This window comes from Trichechus manatus, unplaced genomic scaffold (assembly GCF_000243295.1).
Source record: "Trichechus manatus latirostris isolate Lorelei unplaced genomic scaffold, TriManLat1.0 scaffold00015, whole genome shotgun sequence".
NCBI classification, from domain to species: domain Eukaryota; kingdom Metazoa; phylum Chordata; class Mammalia; order Sirenia; family Trichechidae; genus Trichechus; species Trichechus manatus.
The window spans coordinates 12,809,939-12,828,500 of NW_004443951.1; positions in this window are offsets into that span (position 1 = coordinate 12,809,939).

The window sequence follows — 18,562 nt, forward strand, 5'->3', positions numbered from 1 at the left end:
TGGTGAACTTGTCCCAGTTTGCCCGGGTCTGTCTTGGTCTGAAAACAAGCCCTGTGTCCTAGGAACCCCCTAACTCTCCGGCAAACCGGGACGGTTGGTCACCTTACTTCCTGAGGACAATTAGGAGCAGTTGCTGAAGGGGAGGGAGCCCTGAGGGTCATTACGACAGGTCCTGAGGGGAGGTAGAGTCTTTAGAGTCATTAGAAGCAGTTCCTCAGTGAGCGGGGATTGGGGGTCATTAGGAGCGGGTCATTAGGAGCAGCTCTTGGGAGGGGGGATCCTGGGAGTCCTAATAACTCTAATAGGCACTTCTGGAAGGTTAGGAGTTTCCTAGAAGTCATTAGGAGCGGTTCCTGAGGGGTCGTGAGTCCCTCAAGGAGCTCCTTGATTGTCAAAGGTGGTTGGGGAGGAGGCATACAGGACATCCTTATAGGTCAAATAGGAAAATAGAATACTCACAACCAGAGTCATTAAAAAAAAAAAAAAAAGGACAAAATTACCCACAGATGAGTAATGGGTTAGTGCAGTGGAAATAGTTACTTAGTCAGACCTGTGTTCAAAACCAGGTCACTCCTCTAAGCCTGGGTTTTCCCATCAGTAAAATGGAAAAGATAATACCTGCCTTCCAGAATTGTTGTGAAGATGAGAGCTAATGTACATTGACAAAAAGTATGGTATTACATAGAATGGTATGGACTTAGACCATTTGTGATTTATCTCCTGGGGCTGGGCAGATTGCTTCCTGGAAAAAAAAATTAGAGTTTTATTTCAAAAAAGACAAGGGAATGACCATTGTCTTTCACAAAGGTTATAAGGTCTTTCTCTCTTGACCTATTAAGGTAACATATTAGATAATAGATCATATTGGGTAGCTCACAAAATTAAGAATCCAACTTGGAGGATACATAATGAGGAAAACCACCCCAAATCATGCAGCAGAATTGATTCAGTACCTTGCTGCTGAACATGCCCTAGAGGTGGATACAGTTGCTAACACTGCTGTCACTACCAACTGCTCTTGCTACATTTCGCACTGCTGCCAAAGAGGGTTTTCCAAAGTCTCTGCTACTTTGTATCACTAATTTCCAACCGGTGTGTGTACATGATGGGTAAAGCCTAGATCAAGTTCTCTGGACCGCCTCCTATCCCTCTGACCAGTTTATCTCAGTTTCCTTTTCAGGCTCATCTTTCTCTTTCCACTCCTTAAATGTTGATATTTGAAACAAAACTAATCTATGGTGATAGAAGTCAAAGTCATGATTACCTTTAGGTGGGAGGCAGGGAATGATCAAGGGACACAAGGAATGCTTCTACAGTCTTGGTAACATTCTGTGTCTTGATCTGGATGGTGGTTACACTGGTGAGTTCACCTGGTAATATGCATTGAGCTGTATACTTATAAGTTGTGTATAACATTTCATATACATATTATACCTTCATTTTAAAAAGAAGAAAAACATGTTTTCTTCTCTCTCATTCTACAAACTCTCTTTGGGTGCTTCTGGTTCCACAACTCACTACCTGTATGACTGAGGGTAAATTACTTAATTTCTATATTCCTCAGTTTTCTCCTAATTAAAATTGGAATAAAAATGGTTCTTCCCTTTCTTGGTTCTGAGAATTAAATGAGATAGTACAGGCAAAGCACTTAGAGTCTAACTGCCATGTTTCTGCATCTCCCACTGCTTCCAAAGAGGGTTTTATAAGGTCTCTGCTATTTGGTATCACTAATAAGTGCTCAGTAAATACTAACTGTGATGATGGATGATGATGATGATGATGATGGTGATGATGGTAATGATACGAAGCACTTAGCATAGAACCTGAAACAAGAGCTCAATACACTTTCACTCTTAGGCTTCACACATTTGTGTACACTGATGACACTCATTCTATGCCGTAGCACAATCTTCTCCCTTGAACTGACAGCCATACATCCTGCCATCTCTGAGCCCCTCTCTGTAGATGTCCTACAGGTACCTTAAACCCACATGCCCAGAAAAGAACTAATCTTGCCTCACAAATGAGCTCCCTCCTAGGCTTCCTATCTCAGCTAGTGAAGCAACCATCCACCCAGTCACCTAAACCAAAACCCAGTATGCAACTCCTTGATTCAGTCCATTACCTCACAAAGCAAGTGTTTTACAAGAGCATGAATTTGTTTACATGTCCATCTTCTCCACTAGACAAAAGTCTCTCTCAAGAATATCACCTGTCATATTGGTAGAATCATTTAGGAATGTGTTCCATGCCAAAAATAGAAAACCCTACCAACAATGGCTTAAATACAAGATTATTTTTTGTCACATATAAGAATTCTGCAGGTGGGCATTTGCTGGCATTTGGGCTCAGTGTTCAACAAAGTCATCAAAGATACACGCTCTTTCCATCTTTCTCCATCATCCTTCACACCTTGGCTTTGGCTTTTGTGTGTCATCTCATGGTTGTAGGACCACTGCTGCAGCTCCAGACATCCTGTGCACACTCATGGGGGGAGGAGGGAGACAAAAGAGGAAAGGGGCAGTATCGGCAGCACATGTTCCTTTATCAGAAAAGCAAAAAGTCTCCCAGAATCTGCCTGCCTGCCAGTAATGAGTGAAACAGACCCTTCCCTGCCCTCATAGGGCTTACAGTCTAGTGAGGAAGATAGACATGAAACAAGTGCTCACACAAATAAATAAAATTACAAATGTTGTGATTGCTATAAAGGAACAGAACAGGGGAGAATAACTTTTAGAGTGACTTGCCAGCAATGGCAGCAAGATTTGGACCTAAAACCCTGTCATTACGGTGTAAAGTTTATGTCATATTCCCAGTCCAGGGATTCTTTCCTGGGATTTGACTTTATGCAGCACTTGACAGCAACGAGTTTTGGGTTTTTGATACCACAATGCCCAGCACATAGTAGGTATCACATAAATAATAATGATGGCAATAACATTAGCTTAAAAAGTTAACTACAGAGTGAAATTAGTCAGTCTCAAAAGGACAAATATTGTATAAGACCACTATTGTAAGAACTCAAGAAAAGGTTAAACACAGAAGAAAGCATTCTTTGACAGTTATGAGGGTGGGGAGGGAGGGGGAGAGAAATTCACTAGATAGTAGACAAAGATCTTTGGTGAAGGAAGGACAACACACAATGCAGGGGAAGTCAGTACAACTGGACCAAAGCAAAAGCTAAGAAGTTGCCAGAAAAAAAAAAAGTTAACTACATTTATTGAGCCCTTATTATGTTCCAAACACTGTGCTAAATGTCTTATATACAAAAAGATTGTTTACATTTAGATATATCATTAACATTTTTTCTTGTTAAAAAAATTTTATTGCGGTGTAATTTACATAGGATAGTCTGCCCATTTTAAGTGAACAATGTAATGACTTTTAATAAATTCACCAAGTTGTGCAGCCATCACCCAATCCAGTTTCAAACATTTCCATCACCTCAGTAAGATCCCTCTTGCCTGGTTACAATGAATCACCATTCCCAGCCCCGCCCTCAGGCCACTATTAGTCTCCTATCTGTCTATGTTGTGTTATTGGGAGCTGCCGTGTCAATTCCAACCACGACGACCCCATGTGACAGAATAGAACTGCCCCATAGGGTTTTCTTGGCTGTAATCTTTATGGAAGCAGATCGCCAGGTCTTTCTTCCAAAGAGCCGCTGGATGGGTTCAAACTGCCAACCTTTTGGTTAGCAGCCAAGTGCTTAACCATTGCATCACCAGGGCTTCTTACAATTTCTGTCTATAGATTTGTCTTTTCTGGAAATTTCGTTTTTAAATGGAATCATATGATATGTCGTCTTTTGTATCTGGCTTCTTTTCACTGACCATAATGTTTTTGAGATTCATCCATGTTGTAAGATGCATCTGTATTTCATTCCTCATTATAGTATTATTGTATTACAGTATTCCCTTGTAGAATTCTATATTTTGATTGATATTTAGGTTATTTCCGCTTTTTGGCTATTGTGAATAGTGCTGCTATGAACATTTGCAAGAATTTCTTTGTGAGAACGTGTGTTTTCATTTCTCTTGGGTAGGTAACTAGGTGGTGCAGTGGTTAAGCTCTCTGCTGCTAACCAAAAAAGGATGATGGTTTGAATCCCCCAGCTGCTCCGTGGGAGAAAGATGTGGCAGTTTGCTTCCATAAAGATTTACAGCCTTGGAAACCCTATGGGGCCATTCTACTCTGTCCTACAAGGTTGCTATGAGTCAGAATTGACTTGACAGCAACGAGTTGGTTTTGGTTTTAGGTAACTAGGAGTGAAATTGCTGGGTTGTATGCTAAATTTATTTTTATCTTTTTAAGAAACTGCCAAACTATTCTCCCAAGTATATTCTCATCAGCGATATACAAGGGTTCCTATTTCTCTACATCCTTGCCAACATTTGTTATTGTCTATCTTTCTGATTATAGCCATTTTAGTGGATGTGTAATGGTGTCTCATTGTGGTTTTAATTTGCGTTTCCCTAATGACTAATGATGTTGAGCATTTTTTCATATGCTTATTAGCCATTCATGTGTCTTCTTTGGTGAAATGACTATTAAAATCTTTTGTCCATTTTTTAATTGGGTTGTTTGTCTTATTATTGAGATGTAAGAGTTCTTTATATATTCTGGATACAAGTCCTTTATCAGATACAGGGTTTGTAAATATTTTCTCTCAGTATGTGGCTTGTCTTTTTATTTTCTTAATAGTCTTTTGAAGTGCAAAAGTTCTTAATTTTGATGAAGTCTAATTTATCAATTTTTTTCTTTTATGAATTGCACCTTTAGTTCATTGATATTAACATTTACATAGTTCTGCTCTGCCTCCAAAATATATCCAGAATCCAGCACTTCCCTCTACTTCCTCCACCCCAGTCCAAGCCACTGTCATCTGTAGCCTGGACAGGATAATTGCCACAGTCTCCTAATTGCCTCTCTGCTTCCGCCCTTGCCCCCTGCAGTCTTCTCAATGCTGCAGAGTGATACTTTAATACTAGAAGCCGGATCATGTTACACCTGTTCTTAAAACCATCAAACGACTTCCCATCTCATTCAGGAGAGAAGCCAAAGTCCTTAAAATGGCCTGCAGTCAATCCTTCCCCTCTCCCATCCCTGTATAAAGGAGCCCTGGTGGCACAGTGGTTAATTGCTCTGTTGCTAACTGAAAGGTCAGCTGTTCAAACTCACAGCCACTCCTCAGAGATGTGGCGGTCTGCTTCTGTAAAGAGTTACAGCCTTGGAAACTTTATGGGCAGTTCTACTCTGTCATACAGGGTTGCTATGAGTTGGAATCGACTCAATGGCAACAGGATCTCAGTATAACTCCTCCTCCCCCAGCTCACTTCTCCAGTTCCCTGTTACACCCATGTCTGAATGGCTTGCTTCCTTACCTCCTTCAGAGCCCTGTGGAAATGCCACCTCCTCAGTGAAGCCTTCCTTGACCATCACTCTCTATTTGTTGACTGTCTACTTCTTCTAATTAGAATGTCAGTTCTCTGGGTTCTAACTACTAGCCAAAAATTTGGCAGTTCAAAACCATCCGGAGGCACCTGAGAAGATGGACCTGGTGATCTGCTTCCGAAAGGTCACAGCCTTGAAAACCCTATGAAGCAATTCTACTCTGCACATGTAGGGTCGCCGTGAGATGGAAGGCACTTAAGGGCGACTAACAACAGCGGCCACATACCTCAGCACTTAGAACAGTACGGGCCTAGCATTTGTATGTGCTTACTAAATATTTGTTGAATGATATTCCTTAATTTCATCTTCACAGTAGCCTTTTGAGGAAAGTGTTACTACTATACCCATTATACAGCTGGGGAAACTGGGGCGCAGGGAGGTTAAGTAATTTGCAATGAGCAATGGACCCAAGGATATTTGCTGAATAAGTAAATGAATGATGAACTGAATGAACAAACAAACAGGAAGACTGTATTTATATACTAATAATGCCTTTGGCCTTGACCTCTGGGTCAGTCACATCTCAAGCCCTGCCTGTGGACACTAGCTGCTGAATGTAAGAACTCCCTGGTGCTTCTGGAGGCTCTGGGCAAAGAGCCTGACGCTAGCTGGTCGGAAAAGAAGCCATGACCAGTAAGCACCTGAACACGTTGATGAAGCCTGACCTGACCTGCTCAGCCTGGTTCACTGGGTGGTTCCTGGTCCACTGAGGGGGGGTGGAGGTGGGGTTCAGTCCATGTAGATAAGAAGGAGGATTCAGCCTTAATTCAGCCTTGCAGACAAAGTCAGCTAGAAAGACCAGGGTCTTCATAACCCATGAAATATAAAAATACAAATACAAGAATGCTTAAAGGCAGACACACACATACACTCTGAGTTCTTGTGTTTAAAAAAAACCCCACCGCTTTACTTCCTAGTCTGATTTATTCTCCCTGCTCTACAGAGGAGGCTCAGGGTTACTGGCAAAGGCACAAAAAGCCTTGGTGAGGCAGCAGCAACAGGCCTCCCATGGGCCACGTCTACATCACATTCATTCCTTTATCCTGTGGCTCAACCAGCGGGTCTATTTGCTTTTTATTTCAGGCATCAAAAATATCTCCCTCTCAGGCCAAATCCTATCCATTCTTAAAGACTTGGCTCCAGTTCTGCCCATTTGTGTATTCTTTAATTGAGCTTTTTTTTTTTTTTCCTTTTATAAGCACCTGTTCTGTGCCAACTCTGGGGATACAGGGATGAGGACAACTGTACCCCTCCACTTAGATGACATTGGGCACCTCAAACTGAAGCAAAGAAAGCTCTTGATTCTCCCCCAGATCTGCTCCTCCCTCAGGGTTCCCCATCTCAATAAAAGCAGCGGTAGGGCATTTAGGTGCCCAAAGCCAGAATCTCAGCATCATTCCTTCTCATAGCCCACATCGAACCCATCAGCAGATCCTATCGGCCTTCTTTTCCAAACAACATCCTGAATCCTACTCTCCCTCCTCCCTCACTACCACCCAGTACAAGCCACCGTCATCTCTCACCTGGGCCACTGCAACAGCCTAACTGGTTCCCTGCTTACACTCTTTGTCCCCTCCAATCCATTCTCCAAACAGCAGCCAGATTGATCTTTCTGAAAAGCAAATCTGATGATTTCCTTGTCCTATTTAAAACTCTTGAAAAGCTTCCTTTACCCTCTCCATAAATCCCCAGTGCCTGGCCTGGTCCAAGGCCCTGAGTGACTTGGCCCTACCCACTCTCTTCCCCAATATGCCTCCCTTCCCTTGCTCGCTCAGCTGCTGGCTTGTCTCCAGCCACATTGGCCTTTGCTCTGTTTTTCTAAAATGCTGCTTGAAGGAACTATGCTTCCCCCTGCTGCAGGGCAGGCTGGGTCCTGTTATGTGCTCTCAGTGTATGCTGCACTTTCCCCTCAGAACATCTATGAGAGTTTGTAATTACAAATGTTTGTGAGATTCCCTTGACTGTGTCTGTCTTCCCACTAGACTAAGCTCTCTAAGGGTGGTGGTGTTAGTGGCTGTAGAGTTGGCCCCAGCTCATGGTGACCCCACGCACAACGGAATGAAATGCTGCCTGTGGGGATGATCGTTTGCTTTGGTTTTGGATGGGACCATTGTGATCTATAGGGTTTTCACTGGCTCATTTCTGGAAGTACATCATCAGGCCTTTCTTCCTAATCCATCTTAGTCTGGAAGCTCTGCTGAAACCTGTTCAGCATCATAGCAACACACAAGCCTCCACTGACAGGTGGGTGGTGGCAGTGCATAGGGGTAAACCAGTTGCCGTGGAGTTGACTCTGACTCATGGGGACCCCATGTGTGTCAGACTAGAACTGGGCTCCATAGAGTTTTCAATGGCTAATTTTTTGGAAGTAGACTGCCAGGCCTTTTTTCCAAGGAGCCTCTGAATGGATTCAAACCACCAACCTTTTGATTAGCAGCTGAGTGTGTTAACAGTTTGCACCACTCAGGGACCCTGTGCAGGTATTTGGTTTTCTCATCATTGAATCCCATCACCTTATACAATACCTGGGTCATAGTAAGTGCTCAAAAAATATTCCTGGAATATTGCTTGTGGAAAGAATGGATAAATGAAGCCAGATGAGTTGCAGTCTGTATAGTAGTTAAACATTCAGGCTCTGGAGTCAGACAGACCCAGGTTCAAATCTACGTTCTGCTTACTTGCTAGCTGTGTGACTTGGAGTGAGTTAGTTAACTTCTCTGAACCATAGAGTCTTTCACTGCAGAAGGAAATTATAAGCTACTATACAGTACTATTGGGTGAATTAAATTTTAACAATGCAGGTAAAGCTTGTCATATTTAAGTGCTTAGTAATGCTAACAGGTGTCATTATAGCACATAACTGTATCCCATATGTTTGTTGAATTTAATTTTTTAGGAACATGGAGCAGCTCAGACTGGGGCAGCTTCTGGGGAGGGCTCTGGGACACAAGGCCTTTGGAGGAGACAGAGGAGCACCCCAGTTCTGGGGGCCAAAAATCTCCTCCCAGGCTCAAAGTCCAGCCTAAGTCCTGGGTGACCATTATTCTTGTTGTTGGTGGTTCTTGATAAATCTCCACATGAGCCTTTCCTGGGGTTGGTGTGGGCAGTGGGGAGGAAAGCAGCTCATTAGAGAGAGGGTGGAGTTTGGGTGTGGTCCTTGTAAATCCCTTCTTACTGGAGGAGGTTGGGGAATGGGAAGTCCCTCTTGGACCTGCCTAGGCTTTGAGCTCAGGGTGGGAACAAAAGGAAGGGCTTGTGCGGACTGGGAGTGGAGGCCCCCAGCCCTAATTCCTTCTGACAACCAGATTTACTTCTCGCTTCAGTGCCAGGTAAAACACCTCCACTTCCATACATTTAACAAACATTTACTGAGTCCCTACTTGGGGTCAGACTCTAAGCTGGGAGGTGAGTAAGTTACGGTCCTTTGCTCTCAAGAAGTTCACAGTCCAGTGGAGGAGACAGATGAATAACTGTCTTAATCATAATTACAATGCCAATTTACATTTCATTTCTGCACTGGAGGCTGGCTAATTTTCTTGGTATTTTTCCCCCTGATTTTAGTATCTGAACAGATGAAGAAGCAAGAGTAATCATTTCAGCACGGTGCTACAGTTACTAGACCAACAACACAAGTGGACTTAAAGACTGTCTGGCAGAGGGTGGGGGAAGAAGGAGCTAAGGACCTGACCTTGGATGAGTAGTTGGTTAGGTGTGCCAGGAAGGGGGAATGATATATGCCACCATAGCATGGTGTGTTTCTCTACCACTGACATGTGGTTATGAAAAAAATGCATGCCAGTGGTAGAAAAACTAAAGATGCATTTAAAATAGAAACAAAGCGTCACCATCCAGCAAAAATCACTGCTAACATTTGGATGTAGATCCCTGCCGGTGCTTCTCAAATTTTAATGCTCACACAAATACCCTAAGGAACTGTCAAAACGTGAATTCTGATTCAGTAGGTCTGAGGTGGGGCCTAAGAAGCCCTGGTGGCGCAGTGGTTAAGCACTCAGCTACTAACCCAAAGTTGGCAGTTCGAACCCACCAGCTGCTCCATGGGAGAAAGGTGGCAGTCTGCTTCCGTAAAGATTACAGCCTTGGAAACCCTACGGGGCAGTTCTGCTCTGTCCTACATGGTCACTGTGAGTCAGCACCAGGTTTGGCTTTCTGGTGGGGCCTGAGGTTCTGAGTATCTAAAAGGCCCCCAGGTAATACAGATACTGATGGTCTCTGGATTTACTTCAGGGTTGTAGATCATATATGTATTGTGTGCGTGTGTGTGTTTGTATTAAGTTCCAATTTTCCAGTATTATAAATGATACTGCAGTGAATATCTTTGCCCATACATTTTTAAGTTATTTATCTGATTGTTTCCTTTGTATGAATTCCTAAAAGTATATTGCTGGGTCAAAGGTAAAGCATAAGGCTTTTAATAGATGTTGAAAATTTTCCTCAAAAAGGTAGAACCAGTTTACATCTCCACCAGCACAAATGAGTGCCCAATACCCCGTCTCACTTAATTTGGACATATTATCAGGAGGGACCAGTCCCTGGAGGATATCATGCTTGGTAAAGTAGAGGGTCAACGAAAAAGAGGAAGACCCTCAACGAGAGGGATTGACACAGTGGCTGCAACAATGGGCTGAAACAGCACCAATTGTGAGGATAGCCCACGATTGGGCAGTGTTTTGTTCTGTTGTACACAGGGTTGCTATGAGTTGGAACCGACTCGATGGCACCTAATGACAACTTTTGCCAATTTGGTAGTCAGACGATGGTGTCTCATTGTTTCAATTTTCACTTCTTTGATTCTGAGTATCAAATGAATATGAATATTTTTCATATTTTATCAGAATTTCTATTTCTTCTTTTATAAATTGCCTATTTCTGTCCATGCCCATTTTTCTATTAGGTGTTTCTTTTGTTCTTACTGATTTAAAAGAAGTCATATACTGGGAATTTAACCCTTTGATTATTACAAATGTTTAGCATGGTGTGTTGAAGGAACCACAAGTCCCTGAGTGGTGCAAATGGTCAATGCACTGGGCTGCTAACCAAAAGGCTGGAGGTTGAGCTCAACCAGAGGCATCTCAGAAGAAAGTCTTAGTTATCTACTTCTGAAAAATCAGCGCTTGAAAACCCTGTGAAGCACAGTTCTACTCTGACACACATGGGGTTGCTATGAGTAAGAATCTACTTGATGGCAACTGTTTTTGTTTATTTGGTTATGTGTTTTGGTTTTTTAAATTGGGGTAAAGGGTTCAAGGAGAGATGGAACAAGTGCCTAAGGCTGGAAAGACCAGCATGAAGTACCAGCCTGCTCACTACTGGGGAACCACTGAAGGTCAGAACCAAAAAAAACCCAAACCATGGCTGTTGAGTGGATTTTGACTCATAGTGACCCTGTAGGACAGAGTAGAACGGCCCCATAGGGTTTCCAAGGAGCAGCTGGTGGATTCGTACTGCTGACCTTTTGGTTAGCAGCCAAACTACTTGCACCACCAAGAAGCATCCTTGACTTACAATGCAGCTTCCTCTCTAGAAACTAGGATGGTCACATAGAACAAACAGCATTTCCTCCTCTTTCTGCAGAGCTGGGTGAACACAGCTTACTTTTGATAAGGGAAACCAAATTTTAAGCTTCGTTTAGACTCCAGCCAGCTTCTCTTTACATTAACACACACTCTTCACGTACGTTATTGCCAATTTAATTGAGTTACGATAAAAATCTGCAATCAAATATGAGGGGAGGAGAATTTCCAAAAATAATCTGATGTCCGTTTGGAAGAAAAACAGGGAAATAGTATTAATTTGAAAAAGTAAAAAGATAATGATGGGGACTAGCTGTGTCAGGTAATAAAACAAAGCAACAAAAGTTAAATTAGTAGTTCTGGCTTAGACTAGGTGGATAGATGAATGAAACAGACTCGACGATCCTGAAGTAGACTGTACATATAATAACTTTGTATGTGGTAAAAAAAAAAAAAAAAAAGGCATTACAAATCAGTGGAGGGAGAAACGTGACTTAACAAATAGTTACTTAGAAAAAAAATCAGTGTAGACACTCACATCACCATATACCAAATTCTTGAAAATAAGAATTCCGAAAGATAGTAATGACTGATGGAGAAATCAGAGCCGAGAAAACCACAGCCCAAGACACCAAAGGCAAGTATTGTTCTTCCCAAGAGAGGCCTGAACTGTTTTTAAGGCCAGCGTCTACAAATAAAAATATTACAGTGGGCCATGGGGAAAACATCAGGGTAATTTGAGAAAGAAATGCATTAGGAAAGCCTCAACAGTTGTCATACAACCCTCCTCTTTCAACAACTAGTTAATACAGAACTAGAAACAATATCTTTAAAGAGTTCTTGGGAAAATTGTTTTTCGATAAGGAAGCCCACGCCAGGTAAACTTAGAGTGTGAGTGTAAAGGAAAGATATTTTCAGACATGCAAGAATCCAAAAGTTTATAATCCTATCTAGAAAAATTACTTGAGGGAGTACTCCACCAAAATGAAAAAGGTCCCAAGAAAGAGATGTGTTATACAAGAAATGGTGGGAGTAGAGTACGATCCAGAAGAATTGAAGGGAATTAAGAAACAATTGAAAGAGGACTTGTTTGAAATTAATGCTTTAAAGATTTTTCATAAACATAAAATTAAAATGCTGTTTATTGGTTTTCAATTTTTAGAATGAAGGACTGAATCATTTATAGAATAGAACACACAATGTGAAATAACAGAAAATGGTAGGTAGAGGAGGGAGGACGGTGAATGAGGTAAGTGAGGTAATTTCCTCATTCTTCATAAAGGATAGTCAATAGATCACCTAGAGGTGATAAATCAAGAAATAGGCATTTAAATATACTGTTTAAAGTCATGAGGACAAACTGCGGAATCTCACAAAATCAGTGAGTAGAGATGGGAGGTCATGTAAATTGACTTAACTCGCACATTTTACAGCCAGGAGTCAGTGGATACTATCTGCTGCCATACCATACCATACCATACCCACTGAGGTCGAGTTGATTCCGACTCATACCGACCCTATAGGACAGAGTAGAACTGCCTCATAGAGTTTGCAAGGAGCGCCTGGTGGATTCAAACTGCTGACCTTTTGGTGAGCAGCTGTAGCACTTAACCACTACACCACCAGGGTTTCCACTATCTTCTAAGGGGTGACTTACTGTTTAAAGGTAGGATGCCTACCAACCACCCAAAGAACTAAAATCAGAAACTTAACTCCAGGAAATAAAACTGGAGTTGAGGAGAGGAGGGAGAAGTTTACCTTTTATTTTGTACCCTTCAAGACAGTTTGAATTATTTTACCTACTTAAGCATGTGTACCCATTTCTTCTTAATAAAAATCTATATTAATAATCATTTAAAAATTATGGTACATCCATAACAGAATAGTATGTAGCCCTGACATAGAAAGAAGCCTACAATATATTTAAATAAAATGGGCAATTTGCAAAAAGATATGAACAATATGATTCTGGTTGTATAAAATTTTATATACATGTTTGCATATTAATTGAAACTGCCAGAAAGTTTATCCACTAAACTATTAATAGTGACTCCCTCCAGGGATATGGAGGCAGGGGAGAATGGGGGACTTTTAACATTTCACACCTTTATTCTATTTGGAAGGTTTTTACAGTTTTTAGCAATAAGGAAGTATTGATTATACAATTAAAATATTTGTCTTTTTTGTAATTGAAGTAATATTAACTCTTTAGAGAAAATTTGAAAAATTATGAAAAAATTTACCCATCCTTCACAAGCCTTTTTGTGTATTTCCTTCCAAATATTTTTCCTATGCATCTGACTCTATTTCTAGCCATAGGCAGGAAGCAGATCTTGAGGAGGTCACCTAACCTCTCTTACCAGTTACTGGGGAGTCAACTCCAACTCATGGCGACCCCATGTGTGTCAGAGTATAACTGTGCTCCATTGGGTTTCCAATGGCTGATTTTTCAGAAGTAGCTTGCCAGGCTTTCTTCCGAGGAGCCTCTGGGGGGACTTGAACTTCCAACCTTTTGGTTAGCAGCCGAGCGTGTTTGCACCACCCAGGAACTCCATTCCCCTTTTCAATTAATGACAACTTTACCCTTCCAGTTGCTCAGGCCAAAAACTGTGGGGTCAACCGTGGGTTCTCTCTTTCTCTCATCCAATACATCAGCAAATTCGATCAGCTGTCTTCATGATATGATCAGAATCTGGCCATTTCTCACCCCACCTGGATTTCTGCCAAAGTTCTTCCAGTGGCCTAAGAGCTGGCCCCTATTGCCTCTCTGATCTCATCTCTCTCTCTCACCCCCTTGCTCAGTGTCACAGCTTCACGGTCTCAGCTACAACATGGCAGGCCCATTCTTGCCTTGGGCCTTTGCTCCAGCTGCTCTGCCTGGAATGCTCCTCTTGAAGATGCTTAGGGGAAACTCCTTACCAGCTTCAACTGTTTCCTCAAATCCTCTTTTCAGTGAGGCTTCCCCTGACTTCTATAATTAATATCAAAACCTTTCCCACGTGCCTGATCCTTCTTATTGTACTTTTCCCCCCTTATAACACTTACCACCATTTAAGGAACTATGTATACATTTGTTTATTTTTCTTATGTGTCATCTGTTTCCTCCTGCTACAGTATAAATGCCACAAGGGCAGAAATCTTTGTTCAGTTCACTGATGTATTCCAAGCACCTAGAATGGTGACTGGCAGACAGCAAATGCTCATTAAGCATTTGTCGGACGAATGGACGAGCCCTAATTTTCTCATCCATAAAATGGGCATAATAATAGGACCCACCTCCCATGTTGTTGTGAGGATTACATGAAATAACGTATCTCTAACTAACATAGCCCCTACGTGTCTGTCAGTTTGTTGTACTGTGGGGGCTTGTGTGTTGCTGTGATGTTGGAAGCTATGCCACTGGTATTCAAATACTAGCAGGGTCACCCATGGTGGACACGTTTCAGCTGAGCTTCCAGACTAAGACAGACTAGGAAGAAGGACCCAGCGGTCTACTTCTGAAAAGAATTAGCCAGTGAAAACCTTATGAATAGCAGCAGAACATTATCTGATACAGTGCCAGAAGATGAGCCCCTCAGGTTGGAATACACTCAAAATACAACTGGGGAAGAGCTGCCTCCTCAAAGTAGAGTCGACCTTAATGACATGGACGGAGTCAAGCTTTTGGGACCTTCATTTGCTGATGTGGCACGACTCAAAATGAGAAGAAACAGCTGCAAACATCCAGTACTAATCAGAACCTGGAATATACGAAATATGAATCCAGGAAAATTGGAAATCATAAAAAATGAAATGGAACACATAAACATCAATATCCTAGGCATTAGTGAGCTGAAATGGACTGGTATTGGTCATTTTGAATCAGACAATCATATGGTCTACTCTTCTGGGAATAACAACTGGAAGAGGAATGGCGTTGCATTCATCATCAAAAAGAACATTTTAAGATCTATTCTGAAGTACAATGCTGTCAGCGATAGGATAATATCCATATGCCTACAAGGAAGACCAGTTAATACGACTATTACTCAAAATTATGAACCAACCACTAAGGCCAAAGATGAAGAAATTGAAGATTTTACCAACTTCTGCAGTCTGAAATTGATCGAACATGCAATTAGGATGCACTGATTATTACTGGTGATTGGAATGTGAAAGTTGGAAACAAAGCAAAAGGATCGGTAGTTGGAAAATATGGCGTTGGTGATAAAAACGATGCCGGAGATCACATGATTGAATTTTGTAAGACCAACGACTTCTTCATTGCAAATACCTTTTTTCACCAACATTAACGGTGACTATACACATGGACCTTGCCAGATGGAATACACAGGAATCAAATCGACTACATCTGTGGAAAGAAACAATGGAAAAGTTCAATATCATCAGTCAGAACAAGGCCAGGGACCAACTGTGGAACAGATCATCATTACTCATATCCAAGTTCAAGCTGAAACTGAAGAAAATTAGAACAAGTCCATGACAGCAAAGTACGACCTCGAGTATATCTCACCCGAATTCAGAGACCATCTCAAGAATAGATTTGATGCGTTGAACACTAATGACTGAAGACCATATGCGTTGTGGAATGACATCAAGGACATCATACATGAAGAAAGCAAGAGGTCATTAAAAAGACAGGAAAGAAAGAAAAGACCAAAATGGATGTCAGAAGAGACTCTGAAACTTGCTCTTGAACGTTGAATAGCTAAAGCAAAAGGAAGAAATGATTAAGTAAAAGAGCTGAACAGATTTCAAAGGGCAGCTAGAGAAGACAAAGTATTACGATGACACGTGAAAAGATCTGGAGATAGAAAACCAAAAGGGAAGCACACACTTGGCATTTCTCAAGCTGAAAGAATGGAAGAAAAAATTCAAGCCTCAAGTTGCAATACTAAAGGATTCTATGGGGAAAATATTAAACGACGCACGATGCATCAAAAGAGGATGGAATACACAGAGTCACTATACCAAAAAGAATTGGTTGACGTTCAACCATTTCAGGAAGTAACATATGATGAGGAACTGACGGTACTGAAGGAAGAAGTCCAAGCTGCACTGAAGGCATTGGCAAAACACAAGGCTCTGGGAATTGATGGAATACCAACTGAGATGTTTCAACAAATGGATGCATTGCTGGAAGTGCTCACTCGTTTTGCCAAGAAATATGGAAGACAGCAACCTGGCCAACTGACTGGAAGAAATCCGTATTTATGCCTATTCTCAAGAAAGGTGATCCAACCAAATGTGGAAATTATTGAAGAATATCATTACTATCACATGCCAGCAAAATTTTGCTGAAGATCATTCAAAAGCAGCTGCAGCAGTATATCGACAGGGAACTGCCAGAAATTCAAGCCGCATTTAGAAGAGGATGTGGAACCAGGGATATCATTGCTGATGTCAGATGGATCCTGGCTGAAAGGAGTCAATACCAGAAAGATGTTTACCTGTGTTTTATTGACTATGCTAAGGCATTTGACTGTGTGGATCATAACAAATTATGGACAACATTGTGGAGAATGGGAATTCCAGAACACTTAATTGTGCTCACAAGGAATCTGTACGTGGATCAAGAGGCAATTGTTTGAACAGAACAAGGGGATACTTCGGGGTTTAAAGTCAGGAAAGGTGTGCGTCAGGGTTGTATCCTTTCACCATACCTATTCAATCTGTATGCTGAGCAAATAATCCGAGAAGCTGGACTATATTAGGAAGAATGGGACATCAGGATTATAGGAAGACTCATTAAAAACCTGCATTATACAGATGACACAACCTTGCCTGCTGAAAGTGAAGAGGACTTGAAGCACTTACTGATGAAGATTAAAGACAACAGCCTTCAGTATGGATTACACCTCAACATAAAGAAAACAAAAATCCTCACAACTGGACCAATAAGCAACATTACGATAAACAGAGAAAAGATTGAGGTTGTCAAGGATTTCATTTTACTTCTATCTACAATCAATTCCCATGGAAGCAGCAGTCAAGAAATCAAAAGACGTCGCATTGGGCAAATCTGCTGCAAAAGACCTCTTTAAAGTGTTGAAAAGCAAAGATGTCACCTTGAGGACTAAAGTGCGCCTGACCCAAGCCATGGTGTTTTCAATAGCCTCATATGCATGCGAAAGCTGGACAATGAATAAGGAAGATGAAAGAAGAATTTATGCCTTTGAATTGTGGTGTTTGTGAAGAATATTGAATATACCATGGACTGCCAAAAAAAATAAACAGATCTGCCTTGGAAGAAGTACAACCAGAATACTCCTTAGAAGCAAGGATGGTGAGACTACATCTCACATACTTTGGACATGTTATCAGGAGGGATTAGTCCCTGGAAAAGGACATCATGCTTGGTAAAGTCGAGGGTCAGCGAAAAAGAGGAAGACCCTCAACGAGACGGACTGACACAGAGGCTGCAACAATGGGCCCAAGCATAGCAACAATTGTGAGGATGGCGCAGGACTGGGCAGTGTTTCATTCCGTTGTGCATAGGCTCGCTACGAGCTGGAGCCAACTCGACGGCACCTAACAGCAACAACTAACATAGCAAGGTCACCTAACTTCATTTAGGGTGGCAAAGGATGGCTTCTGAACGATATTTCAGCTGAGACCTAAAAAATAAGCAGGAGTTAGAAGCTAGAGTTGCTAAGATGCTAAACTGGTTTCAATGGAGCTTTCAAACTAAGATGGACTAAGAAGAAAGGCCTGGTGATCTACTTCCAAAAATCAGCCAATGAAAACCCTATGGATGACAACAGTCTGATCTACAGCCAATCACGGAGATGGCACAGTCAGGCAGCATTTCGTTATGTTGTGCATGCGGTCGCCGTAAGTCAGGGCTGACTTGACAGCTGCTAATAACAAAAAACCCAGCTAGAGAGGTGAGGGAGAATGTTCCAGAACAGCTTGTGGGAAGGCCTGGAGCTGAGACAGAATGACAAGGCAGGTACAAAACTTGAAGAATTGATTTTGTCATGGCTGGAGGGCAGGGCTGAGGGGTGAGGAGAGATGAGGCTGCAGAGGTCTGGCGAGGCCAGGTCCTCAGAACTCTGGAAACCTCTGAAGGGGCTTGGGCTGATTGCGAGGACCTGGCAGGGATCCCATTAGGGCTGTGACATGGTCACTTCTGCCCTGCTAGGAAGAATCCCTCTGGCTGTTGTGTTGAGAATGGGTGGAAGGGGGCAAGACTGGAGGCAGGGAGCAGTTAGAAAGCTTGGCTGTAGCCTAGGCAACAGAGAGTGGCTGGGTCAGAGCAGTGGAAAAGTAGAGAATGAAGAAGTGCATGGGAGGGGAGGTAGAATGAGTGGGTTTGGGAATTAGTTCAAGGTGGAGGTGAAGGAGGAAAAGACGCCCGATTCGAAACCGGGGTGGATGTGGTGCCAGGCATTGTGATGTCCTCCAAGGGGGCCCTGGAAGAGTGGGCTTGGAGGTAGGGGGTGCAGTGGGGGTGACAAGAAAGGGAGGGTGGGCTGACATTGAGCGGTGGAAAGGGCAGGCGCTCTGGAGCAGACAAATGGGTGTGGGCCCCAGCTCTGCCACTTAACTGCCCTGTAGTCTTTGACAAGTCAACC